At 41.6% G+C, this 13,243-nt stretch overlaps 1 pseudogene; it reads left to right on the top strand.

The window, feature by feature from the left end:
* The window catches only part of LOC122236008, a 60,264-nt pseudogene extending 47,021 nt beyond the window's left edge, over positions 1–13,243 (top strand).

Genomic DNA, 13,243 nt, shown 5'->3' with positions numbered 1-13,243 from the left:
ACAATTTATAAAGACAGCAGGGGACCAGTCACTGGGCACTTCTGATCCTGTCAAGTATTCTGACAAAGAGGGCCTACCAGAGCACTCTAAACTGTATTTCTACTTAGTCCCCTGGACTGTTTTACTCTTCTGCTTATCAAACTATCTGTCCTGATTTGTGCTACACCAGAGGACCCACACAATGCAATGATCAAGAAAATGGACTTCAAGGGCACCTGGGTGGCTCATTCGGTTAAGTGTCCAGCTTCGGCTCAGGTCACGATCTCATGGTGCATGGGTTCGAGCCCCGTATTGGGCTCTGGGCTGACAGCTCAGAACCTGGAGCCTGCTTTGGATTCTGTGTCTCCCTCTCTCTCTGCCCCTCCTCTGCTTGTGCTCTGTCTCTCTGTCTCTCAAAAATAAACATTAAAAACATTAAAAAAAAAAAAAAAGTAGACTTTAGAGCCAGGCAACCTCAGTTTGAATGACTCTTATTTAATAAGTCACTTTGAGCAAGTAACCAACCAGTCTGTGCCTACATTTCCTTATATGAAATAAGATGATAAGTTATAAGTTATCTCATAAGGATGTCATGAAGAACTAATATACATAAAATACTTTAAGCAGTGCCCAGAATGTAAGTGCTCAATAAATAATGATTATGTAAAAAGCAAGTTCCAGGTAGGACTCTGATAAAATGAGTTTAACCCCAGTCTACAGACTCATTTTGGTAAAATCTGAGGAATAACTTAAAGAACTTGTTGACATTTTGTGAACATTTGTTACTTCTCCATTTTTTTGGTCAGTTTTTTTTAGTCACAAGTTTGTTTCCTCTTAGCAATTAACAGTAATTCCTTAAAAAAAAAAGGGGGGGGGCCTCCGGCCTTCCATTCCTGAGGTCATTAAAGATGGCTAGAGAAAGCTGAAGAGGCAGTTTCTTTTCTTTTTTTTATTATTAGTATTTTTGAGAGAGAGAGAGAGACAGAGACAGAGACAGAGACAGAGCATGAGTGGGGGAAGGGCAGAGAGACAGGGAGACACAGAATCCCAAGCAGGCTCCAGGCTCTGAGCTGTCAGCACAGAGCCCGACGCGGGGCTCAAACCCACAAACCGTGAGATCATGACCTGAGCCAAAGCCGGACACTTAACCGACTGAGCTACCCAGGCGTCCTGTAGTTTCTAAGATAGCTTTGTGAGGAAAAACACACATGGGTGGCAGCAACTGTGAAGAAGAAAGGAATACAGGAAGAATCCCAAAACCCTGAGGGAAGAAAGGTGTCCAGAGGTGCTGGAGAATCTCCAGAAATGCTCCATGATCTCCTTACAAACCAAAGCTTCTAACTTAACAAAAAGTCTACTCAATGCTTTCTCTTAGCTAGCTCTACAAAGAGATTGTCTTCAAGCCTTCAGTAGATGAAGTTGTTTGTGATACAAATGGGCTCTCAGTTGATACCCAAGAATGTGCAAAACGTGTGTTTTTGTTTTTGTTTTTGTTTTTTGTTTTTGTGGACATTCTCCTAGGAGATTGAAATACATTGTATCCAATATATTCTTTGGATGATTTAAAACACTGATGGAATTTTTTAAAAAGCTACTCCAGCCTTCAACAAACATTTCTGAGTCTTCAACATCTTATAAAAGTTCAAAACCAAATGGATCTTTTGGTTTGATTCCAAAATCTCCACTAAGTATATTTGGAAATACGTTTTCTCATATCAGACCACACCAGGCTGTTTTTTCCCTCCTCCTCTTTGGTGGCACAGCCTGCCAGCCAGGTTCTGGAGCCAACTATCAGGACTCAGTTCCCAGCTCTAGCACTTTTTCTTGAATGACCTCAGGACAAGCAACGTAACCTTTCCCTTTCCTCCATTTCCTCATTTGTAAAGTGGAGATAATGACAGTGATGGTGATGATGGCAATAACTATCTGTATGTCCTTTGTAAGAATTAAATGTCAGTACATTTAGAACAAAGCCTGACGCATAGTAAGCAATCAGCTAGTATTAGTTGCAAGTGTTACTTTTATTGTTGTCATTTATCGAATTGTCTAAAAATGAGTTTTAGGGGCATCTGGATGGCTCAGTCGGTTGGGCATCCGACTTCTGCTCAGGTCACGCTCTTACAGTTTGTGGGTGCACTGGTGGCTTGGGACCTGGAGCCTGCTTCAGATTCTGTGTTTCCCTCTCTCTCTCTGCCCCTAGCCCTGCTCACGCCCCTTCTCTCTCCCTCTCAAAAATAAATAAATGTTAGGGGCACCTGAGTGGCTCAGTCAGTTAAGCGTAGGACTCTTAATTCGGCTCAGGCCATCATCTCACCTGAGTTCGAGGCCTGCATCAGACTCTGTACTGACAGTGCGGAGCCTGCTTGGGATTCTCTCCTTCTCTGCCCTTCCCTACTCACACTGTCTCTGTCTCTTTCAAAATAAATAAATAAAATTTTAAAAAAAACTTTAAATAAAATTAATAAATGAAGATAAAAAATTAAAATAAATGAATAAAAATGAGTTTTAGTACAGCTTACCTAAAAGGCAAAGTGTGGTGAGCACGTGATTTTAAAAGGTACTATAGCATAGATTAGTCTATTTAGCCACTACTTCTGGTTCCATGTGGTCTTGGAGTTATTAATTAAGGCCCCCATTTTCCCCACCACAAGTGTGGGCACATGCCATGGATTGGGCCAATCCCTTCCTCTCCTGGACTTCCCTGAACGTTGTGCTGAGGATGTAGGTGCGAGTGGGGAGCCTCTCTTCCTTTGCATTGTGTATTGTAAGAATGTAGCCCTGGGACAACAGCCTCATCCTCTCTCCCCTTTCTGCTACAGAAGAGAATGCTTCCTTCAGACAACGAGGGGCAGATAGTCCCTAGAGATGCAGCGAGGACAAATCTCTCCCTGCATGAACAATCTAACACACTTAACATGAGCCAATACATTTACCCTTTTAGTAAAACTAGTTTGAATGGGGCATCTATCATTCACACACACACATACACACACACACACACACTCCACAAGTCCTGGATTTTCCAGCATAAATCCAATCTCAAACATTCTGTTTTATTATTTCCACAGTTAATACTACTAATAATAGCAGCTATCATGTACGTGACTTTGTATGTGCCAGGCACTGTTCTAAGTGTTCTAAGCATTTTACATGTTGTAACTCAGTCAAAGCTCCCCACTGTGCTGTAAAGCAGGTATTACAAAGGATTAACTACTTTGTAGGAGACCATGTAGATACAAAGTGGAGACAGGATTCAGATCAAGACGGTCTGAATTCGGAGTCCACTCTTTCTATACCTAACCACGTGTCAAATGGTCACTGGTCACACTTGTGGGTAGGAATTAAACTCTCCATAGCATGCATTAAGAAGGACGTAGGAAGTGGTCCACATAGTACATGTGTACTAATTTGAAAATGGGGAAGAGGGAAGAGAAAATAGGCCAATTATATTCCTGTATCTACTAAACAGAAAGCATACCAGAAAATTATAGTAATCAAAGATTCTCTGATTTAGGTTAGTTTTTTAGATATTCTTCTCCCAAATTCCATTCAGTCCCCATGTCATTTATGTTCTGTAACCCTCCTTTAACTTTAGAAAAGTCTGACGCGATTTCGTTCATCTCTGGGATTCTTCCCCCCCCCCCCTTTAAGTTTGTTTGTTTGTTTGTTTGTTTGTTTATTGAGAGAGAAAGGGGGAGGGAGAAATGGGATCCCAAGCATGCTGTCAGCACAGAGCCTGACACGGGGCTCAGTGCCACAACTATGAGATCGTGACTTGAGCTGAAATCAAGAGTCAGACGCTTAACTCCGCTGAGCCACCCAGGCACCCCATCTCTGGGACCCTTGAAACATTTGATACCTCTATTATTTTACCTCCCTTTTACTCTGGATCCCACTGAAATCTGGCTTAATTGCCACCCCACCCTCCCTGGGAAATTGCCCTGGATAAAGTTGCCAAGAACTTCCTACTTGCCAGGCCCATTGAGCCTGTTACTGGTAATATGTGACTTAACAGATACTTCTGGGGTCTTTTATGGTGTTCATCTATCCTTTCTTGAAACCATCGCCCTTCACGTTTGGGCCATCACCTCTCCTCATTCTCTTTTTCCATTCTGACTATCCTTTGTAATCTCTTTGTAGCGTCCTTTCCCTTTTACCATTAAATACTGATATTCCAGTTCAACTTTCTAAACTCTGGGAGATTGTTACATTTTTCAGAAAGTCTTCTCTGTCACCCACCCCACAGAATTCACCAAACCTTCATCTGACCTGGACTGTGCTTTGCCTGGGCTTGTTGCCTTTGTGCTGCATTGTTATTTATTGCTATTTGTATCTCTTTCCCTTTGGGCTGGAGATTCCCACAGGGATGGTTTTTTTGTTTGTTTGTTTTTTTGTTTTTTGTGTGTGTGGTTTTGTTTTGTTTTGTTTTGTTTTGTTTTGTTTTGTACATCTCTGTATGCCCTGCATTTAGCAAATTTTTACCACAGAGTAGGTTCCCAGTAAATGTTTCTGAAAAAATAAATGGGCTCATCTGGTTTTTGATTGCAGAATATTTCCCTATTATGACTCAACTTGATCTTTCTTCTACAAATAGGAGAGATATCATCATAAAGATGCCTAGTGATGTAAGTTGTCCACGTAAGTCGAAGGACACGTGGATACCCAATAGTGAACGTCTGATGTCTAGTATGTCTGAACATCTATTTTCCTGCTAAACAAATCATTGGTGATGGTGTGTGCTTGTGTTTTCACAGGGAACATGGCATCTTTGGATAAGAATGCCTGGTTCTGTCACTTAGCCCAGTGATCTTGGGCAAACTATTTAGCTAATCTGCAGCTTGAATTTTTTTTTTAAGTGATAAAAATCTCTGCCCTGCCTAGCTTATGGACTTGCAATGTAGATAAGATGGAAGAAATATAAACATGATCTATAAATATAAACATGAAGAAATATAAAACTGTTTTAGGTGGTTAAATTGATTGTACAAAAATATAAACACACCCAGGTTATGTCAGGAAGTGAACGGTTTATTGGAAAGATACCCAGGGAAATTTTTAAAAAGAGAGCAGAAGCAAAAATCTCAGCCACAAGTTTCAGCCAACCAGGAAAGCAGGAAGTGACATAGTCACCGACTGGGTCACACAGGAATGATGGGAACCTGAGTATAGCTGAACTGGATAGTACACCGGTATCCTGGTTCTACAGTATAGAAACTGGAAGGCAGTTTCTTCCAGAAGTTTCTTCAGGGTCCAGCACAGATAAAGCATCCCTCCACCCCGATAACAAGAGCTTGCTGATCTTTCCTGAGTCTTCTGCAATTGACATAATGTATTTTCTCTCTGTCTTTGTTTCTCTCAGAACAACTTTGTTGAACAACTTCTCTCAGAACAACTCAGAACAACTTTTGCTTTCTGCCTTTGCTCCTACCAACTAACTGACCCCCTAAAATCTATAGTTGAAACACCAGACAGGTTGTTGCTAAGGACCCGATGGCAAAACTCTTGCTCCCGTTTCCTTCACAGGGAGCCCTCTAGCCGATAGTGGGCTGTTCTCGAGTTAGAGCCACTCCCCTGGTCCAGTTAGTGGTGGCCACGGTGACAGAGCCAAGAGGAACAAACGCATCTACCTATTTCCATACCCAAGACTCTTGCTTTAGATTACCCACGGTAGGATGCCACTAGGCTAAAGGGAGAAAGGGAGGAAAGACCTAACTGGTGAAAGCCTGCTTGGCTGCAGCTGAAAGAAGGAAGGAAATGGCTGATGCTCAAGATGCCACACAAAACAGGTGGAAGGGGGTTTGGTGAGAAATGACCTGGCTTCGTTTTCTTGGTGCTCCCTAAACTCCTCCTATTAGCCACACACACCAGGAAGCCAGCTGACACAAGAAGGCCAGTCCTGCCTGTAATAGAAGATCAGAGAAGGCAAGAAATGCATCTGAGGGCAAACAGGCTCAGGACTAGCTTTTTATCTTATTAACTGAGACAAATCTTCAGTCCGCTTGGGGATGGCCAAGAGAGTCAGCACTGTCATAATGTAGAGTGAGTACATTGGAATGAACAGAACTGGTTTCAAATCTTAGCTCTGATATTTAGTCTGTTTTATTTGGGGTGAGTTGCTTCACCTTTAGAAACGTCAGTGCCTTATTTTGCAAGATACTGCTAATAATACCAATCTTCTAGGATTGTAAAGACTCGACATAACAAACATAAAACTTTCAACACAATGTCTAGACATGAGGAATGTTTTACTGCTACAGTAATTGATAGTGGTGGTGGTTGTCGCCCCCTGCCCCTGCCGGTCTGGGTTTCATTTTTGCATCTCCAACAGCCTGGCTTAGCAGTTTTTTTCCAAGCTACTTAAAAACATAAGCGTCACTGGGCCTCTGAGTAACCTTATCAATATCAACGTTACCTGAGGTCAAAAAGTCTGAATGGATAAAATGCCATGGAAGTTTCTGCATCTTATCAAAGAAATTATGAGGTGCTTCACACATATAGATACACCTCATTGTCTTGTGCTTCGTTTTATTGAACTTCACGCATATTGTGTTTTATACAAATTGAGGGGTTTTATACAAATTGTGGCCACTTGACATCGAACCAGTCTATTGGTGACATTTTCCCAGCAGTATTTGTTCTCTTCATGTCTCTGTATCATGTTTTGATAATTCTTGAAATATTTCAAACTTTTTCATTATTGTTATATTTGTTAAGGTGATCTGAGATCTTTGATGTTACTATAATAATTGTTTTGGGGTGCCATGAACCACGCCCCCCTAAGACTGCCAACCTAATCAATAAATATTGTGTGTATTCTAACTACTTCACCAGCCACCTGCCCCACCCCCATCTCTCTTTACCCCCTCAGGCCTCCCTCTTCTCTGAGACACAACAATATTGAAATTAGTCCAATTAATAACCCTACAACGGCAAGTGTCCAAGTGAAAGAAAGAGTCACATGTCTCTCACTTTAAGTCAAAAGCTAGAAATGATTAAGTTTAGTGAGGAAGGCATGTTGAAAGCCCAGACAGGCTAAAAGCCAGGCCACATGAGCCAAACAGTTAGCCAAGTTGTGAATGCAAAGGAAAAGTTCTTGAAGGAAATCAAAAGTGTTACTGTAGTGAACACAAAAACGGTAAGAAAGCAAAACAGCCTATTGCTGATATGGAGAAAGTTTTAGGGGTCTGGCTAGAAGATGAAACCAGCCACAACATTCCCTTAAGTCAAAGCCTAATCCAGAGAAAAGCACTACGTCTCTCCAGTTCTATGAAGGCTGAGAGAAGTGAGAAACCTGGAAAAGAAAAGATTGAAGCCAGCAGAGATTCATGAGGCTTAAGGAAAGAAGCCATCTCCTAACTGCAGCAGGCGAAGCAGCAGGTGCTAATGTAGAAGCTGCAGCAAGTTCTGCAGAAAATCTTCCTATGATGATTAATGAAGGTGCCACAATACACAAGAGAATGATTCTAAGAAAATACATTTATATTCCTATATTCTAAGAAATCCTTGGGACACCTGGGTGGCTCAGTCAGTTGAGCATCCAGCTTTGGCTCAGGTCATGATCTCAAGGTTCGTGAGTTCGAGCCCCACATCGGGCATGCTGCTGTCAGCACGGAGCCTGCTTGGGATCTTCTGTCCCCTCTGTCTGCCCCTCGTCCACTTGCACTCTCTCACAAATAAATAAACATTAAAAAAAAAAAGAAATTCTTATATTCTAAGAAAATGCCATGGAGGACAAGTCAATGCCTGGCTTCAAACTTCAAAGGACAGGCTGACTCTTGTTAGTGCTAATGCAGCTGGTGACTTTAACTTGAAGCCAATGCTCATTTAACATTCTGAAAATCCTACAGCCCTTAAGAATTGTGTGAAATCTACTTTGCCTGTGCTTTAGAAATGGAATAATAAAGCCTGGATGCCCGCACATCTGCTTACAGCATGGTTTACTGAATATTTTAAGCCCACTGTTGAGAACTACTGTTCAGTAAAACAGATTTCTTTCAAAATATTACTGCTCATTTGAAGACGCCATTGAGCTTTAATGAAGATTAATGTTGTTTTCATGACTTCTAATACAATATCCACCCTGTAGCTCATGGATCAAAGAATAATTTCAACTTTCAAATCTTCTTACTTAAGAAATACATTTCACAAAGCTAGAGCTTCCATGGGTAGTGATTCCTCTGATGAATCTGGGCAAAGTCAGTTGAAAATCTTCTGGAAAAGATTCACCATTCTAGAGGCCATTAAGAATATTTGTGATTTGGGACGCCTGGGCGGCTCAGTCAGTTGAGTGTCCGACTTCAGCTCAGGTCATGATCTCACAGTTTGTGGGTTTGAGCCCTGCATCAGGCTCTGTGCTGACTGCTTTCTCAGAGCCTGGAGACTGCTTCATATTCTGTGTTTCCTTCTCTCTCTGTCCCTCCCCCATTCACGCTTTGTCTCACTCTGTTTCTCAAAAATAAAAAAATGTAAAAAAAAAAATTAAAAAAAATATTTGTGATTCAGGGGCACCTGTGTGGCTCGGTCAGTTAAGCATTTGACTCTTGATTTTGGCTCAGGTCATGATCTCACGGTTCATGGGTTCAAGCCCCGCATCAGGCTTTGCACTGGCAGTGTGGAGCCTGCTTGGGATTCTCTCTCTCTGCTCCTCCCCTGCTCACATGCTCTGTCTCTCTCTCTCTGTCTCTCTCTATCTCTCGCTCAAAATGAATAAACTTAAAAGAAAAAAAAAAGAACATTTGTGATTCATGGGAAGAGGTCAAAATATCAATGTTAATAGAAGTTTGGAAGTAGCTGATTATAATCCTCATGGATGACTTTGAAGGATTCAAGACTTCAGTGGAGGAAATAACTGCAGATGTGGTGAAAATAGCAAGAGAACTAGAATGAGAAGTGGAGTCTGAAGATGGGACTAAATTGCTGGAATCTCATGATAAAACTTGAACTGATGAGAATTTGCTTCTTACAGATGAACAAAGAAAGTGGTTTCTTGAGTTGGAATCTACTCCTGGTGAAGATGCCGTGAAGATTGTTGAAATGACAACAAAGGATTTAGAATGACATAAACTTAGTTGATAAAACGACAGCAGGGTTTGACAGGATCGAATGACCCAATTTTAAAAGAAATTTTATGCTATCAAACTGCATCACATGCTACAGGGAAATTTTTCATGAAAGGAAGAGTCAATCAATGCAGCAATCTTTATTGTTGTCTTATTTGAAGAAATCACCACTGCTGCCCCAGCCTTCAGCAGCCACCACCCTGATCAGTTAGCGGCCATCAGCATGAGATGAGACCCACCACCAGTAAAAAGATTATGACTCTCTGAAAGCTCAGATGATGGTTAGCATTTTTAAGCAATAAAGTATTTTTAGGCTAAGATTTATTTATTTACTTAATATTAACATTTTTTTTTTTTTGAGAGAATGAGAGAGAGTGTGTGTGAGCGGGGGAGTGGGGCAGAGGGGTGGCAGGAGAGAGAGAGAGAATCATAAGCATTTCCACACTCAGCATGAAGCCCAGTGTGGGGCTCAATCCCACAACTTTGGGATCAGGACTTGATCCAAAATCAAGAGTCAGATGCTCAACTGACTGAGTCACCCAGGCACCCCAATATTAACATTTAAAAATTTTTTCAGTGTTTATTTATTTACTTCTTGAGAGAGAGAGAGAGAGAGAGAGCACAAGCAGGGGAGGGACGGAGAGAGGGAGGGAGACACAGAATCTGAAGCAGGCTCCAGGCTGTAAGGTGTCAGTGTAGACCCTGATAGGGGGCTTAAACTCCCAAACCATGAGATCATGACCTGAGCCAATGTCAGACATTTAACTGACTGAGCCACCCAGGCACCCCATCATTTTAAAAGGTTTCATTCACGTCATCAATATGGGAGACAACTGAGGACACTGTTAACACACTTAAAATCCAGAGACGGTCATGACAGGCAGGAAATCCCCCAACCCCGTTCCTGAGGTGGGATGAAGCATTGGTCCCAGGCCTCCAACCTTGGCCAGGCTCTGCCATTAAGCTGAGACAGCCTAGAGATAAGACAGCCTTGGTCTCATCCCCATCGGGAGGCACAATTGCCCGCTCACAAGCAAGAAAGTGTTAATTGTACTGGAGATTGCTTCTTGTAAGGTACTATTTTTTTTTAGTTAAGGTATTTACATTTTGCAATGCTAATGCATTGGGAAACCAAAAAATTCATTCGACTCACTTTATTATGATATTTGCTTTATTGTGGTGATCTAGAACTGAACCTGCAATATCTCTGAGGTATGACTGTATAAAATGCTTGCCTGGGTACACAGCAACAATCATACCACAATATTAGCCATTTAAGAAAGAGTACGAAACTTCTCTGAGAAAACAGCAAATGGCGGCTGACGGAGGTGCTGTGGGAGGGCCCTAGAATGGAAGGCCAGGCAGCTTTGTCAGAGGCCAGGAGCTCCAGGAAGTAAGGTCAAAGACAAGGAGTGGATCCCTGTCGGATGTCCACTCTTGCCACTGTTATTCAACATAATATTGGAAGTCTTAGCCTCAGCCATCAGACAACACAAAGAAATAAAAGGCATCCAAATTGTCCAGGAGGAGGTCAAACTTTCACTCTTCACAGATGACATGATACTCTATATGGAAAACCCAAAAGATTCCACCAAAAACTGCTAGAACTGATCCATGAATTCAGCAAAGTCACAGGATATAAAGTCAATGCACAGAAATCAGTTGCATTCCTATACACCAATAATGAAGCAACAGAAAGAGAAATCAAGGAATCAATCCCATTTACAATTGTACCAAAACCCATAAAATACCTAGGAATAAGTCAAGGCAAAGAGGTGGAAAATCTATACACTGAAAACTCTAGAAAGCTTATGAAAGAAATTGAAGAAGACAAAAGGAAAAACATTCCATGGTCATAGATAGGAAGAACAAATATTGTTAAAATGTCAACACTACCCAAAGCAATATATATATTCAACGCAATACCTCTCAAAATAACACCAGCATTCTTCACAGAGCTAGAACAAACAATCCTGAAATTTGTATGGAACCACAAAAGAACCTGAATAGCCAAAGCAATCCTAAAAAAGAAAACCCAAACTGGAGGCATCACAATTCTGGACTTTAGAATGTATTACAGGGGCACCTGAGTGGCTCAGTCGGTTAAGAATGTATTACAAGGCTGTAATCATTAAGACAGGATGATACTGGAACAAAAACAGACACTCATGGAATGAGTGGAATGGAATAGAATAGAGAATACAGAAATGGACCCACAAACATACGGCCAACTCATCTTTGATGAAGCAGGAAAGAATATCCAATGGAATAAAGACAGTCTCTTTAGCAAATGGTGCTGGGAAAACTGGACAGCAACATGCAGAAAAATGAAACTGGACCACTTTCTTACACCATACACACACAAAAAAAATCAAAATGGATGAAAGACCTAAATGTAAGACAGGAAGCCATCAAAATCCTTGAGGAGAAAGCAGGCAAAAACCTCTTTGACCTCGGCTGCAGCAACTTCTTATTCAACACGTGTCCAGAGGCAAGGGAAACAAAAGCAAAAATGAACTATTGGGACCTCATCAAAATAAAAAGCTTCTGCACAGTGAAGGAAACAATCAGCAAAACTAAAAGGCAACCAACAGAATGGGAGAAGATATTTGCAAATGACATATCAGGTAAAGGGTTAGTATCCAAAAATCTATAAAGAACTTATCAAACTCAACACCCAAAAACAAATAATTGAGTGAAGAAATGTGCAAAAGACATGAATAGACATTTCTCCAAAGAAGACGTCCAGATGGCCAAATGACACATAAAAAAAAAATGCTCAACATCACTCAGCATCAGGGAAATACAAATCAAAACCACAATGAGATATCACCTCACGTCTGTCAGAATAGCTAACATTAACAACTCAGGCAACAGCAGATGTTGGCAAGGATGCAGAGAAAGAGGATCTCTTTTGCACTACTGGTGGGAAGGCAAACTGGTGCAGCCACTCTGGAAAACAGTATGGAGGTTCCTCAAAGAGTTAAAAATAGAACTACCCTATGACCCAGCAATTGCACTACTAGGTATTTATCCAAGGGATACAGGTATGCTGTTTTGAAGGGACACATGCACCCCAAAGTTTATAGCAGCACTATCAACAATAGCCAAAGTATGGAAAGAGCCCAAATATCCATCAATGGATGAATGGATAAAGAAGATGTGGTATATATACAATGGAGTATTACTCAGCAATCAAAAATAATTAAATCTTGCCATTTGCAGCTACATGGATGGAACTAGAGGGTATTATGCTAAGCGAAGTTAGTCAGAGACTAAGACAAATATCACATGACTTCACTCATATGAGGACTTTCAGATACAAAACAGATGAACATAAGGGAAGAGAAGCATAATATAAAAACAAGGATGGGGACAAAACATAAGAGACTCTTAAATATGGAGAACAAACAGAGGGTTAATGGAGGGGTTGTGGGGGGGGTGGGCTAAATGGGTAAGGGGCATTAAGGAATCTACTCCTCAAATCATTGTTGCACCATGTGCTAACTAACTTGGATGCAAATTATAAAAAATAAATAAATTATAGAAAGGAAAAAAAGAAAGAAAAGTAGATCCCTGTCACCATGCTGGACTGCCTAGTCAAGTACAGGAAAATCAAGTCCCTGGAGTAGGTCTATCTCTTCTCCTTGCCCATCACGGAATCTGAGATCATTTTTTTCCCCTCATCATTGATGAAATTTTGAAGACTGTGCCTGTACAAAAGCAGACTCATCCTGGCCAGTGGACCAGGTTCCAGGCATTTGTTGCCATCAGAGATTACAATGGACAGGTCAGTCTGGGTGTTTAGTGCTCCAAGGAGTAGCCACTGCCATCCAGTGGGGCCATGATCCTGGCCAAACTATCCATCATCTCTGTGCTCTGAAGCTACTAGAGGGGAAGCAATATCAGCCAGCCCCACACTGTCCCTCACAAGATGACTGGCTGCTATTATCTCTGCACAGGTGCACCATATCGTTGCCCCAGAGACATCATCCCAGCCCCTGTGCCCAAGAAGCTACTGATGACGGCCGGTACTGATGACTCCTACACCTTGGCCAGGGGCTGCACTGCCACCTGTTGCAACTGTTGATGTCATTTCCAAGACCTTCAGCTGTCTCACCCCTCACCTTTGGAAAGAGACTGTGTTCACCAAGTTTCCCTATCAGGAATTTACTGACATCTTAGAGACCCACACCAGGCTCTAA

This window comes from Panthera tigris, chromosome F3 (assembly GCF_018350195.1).
Source record: "Panthera tigris isolate Pti1 chromosome F3, P.tigris_Pti1_mat1.1, whole genome shotgun sequence".
Taxonomy (NCBI): Eukaryota; Metazoa; Chordata; class Mammalia; order Carnivora; family Felidae; genus Panthera; species Panthera tigris.
Note: the sequence above shows the minus strand (reverse complement) of the source record. Positions and strands in the feature narration are given on the sequence as shown.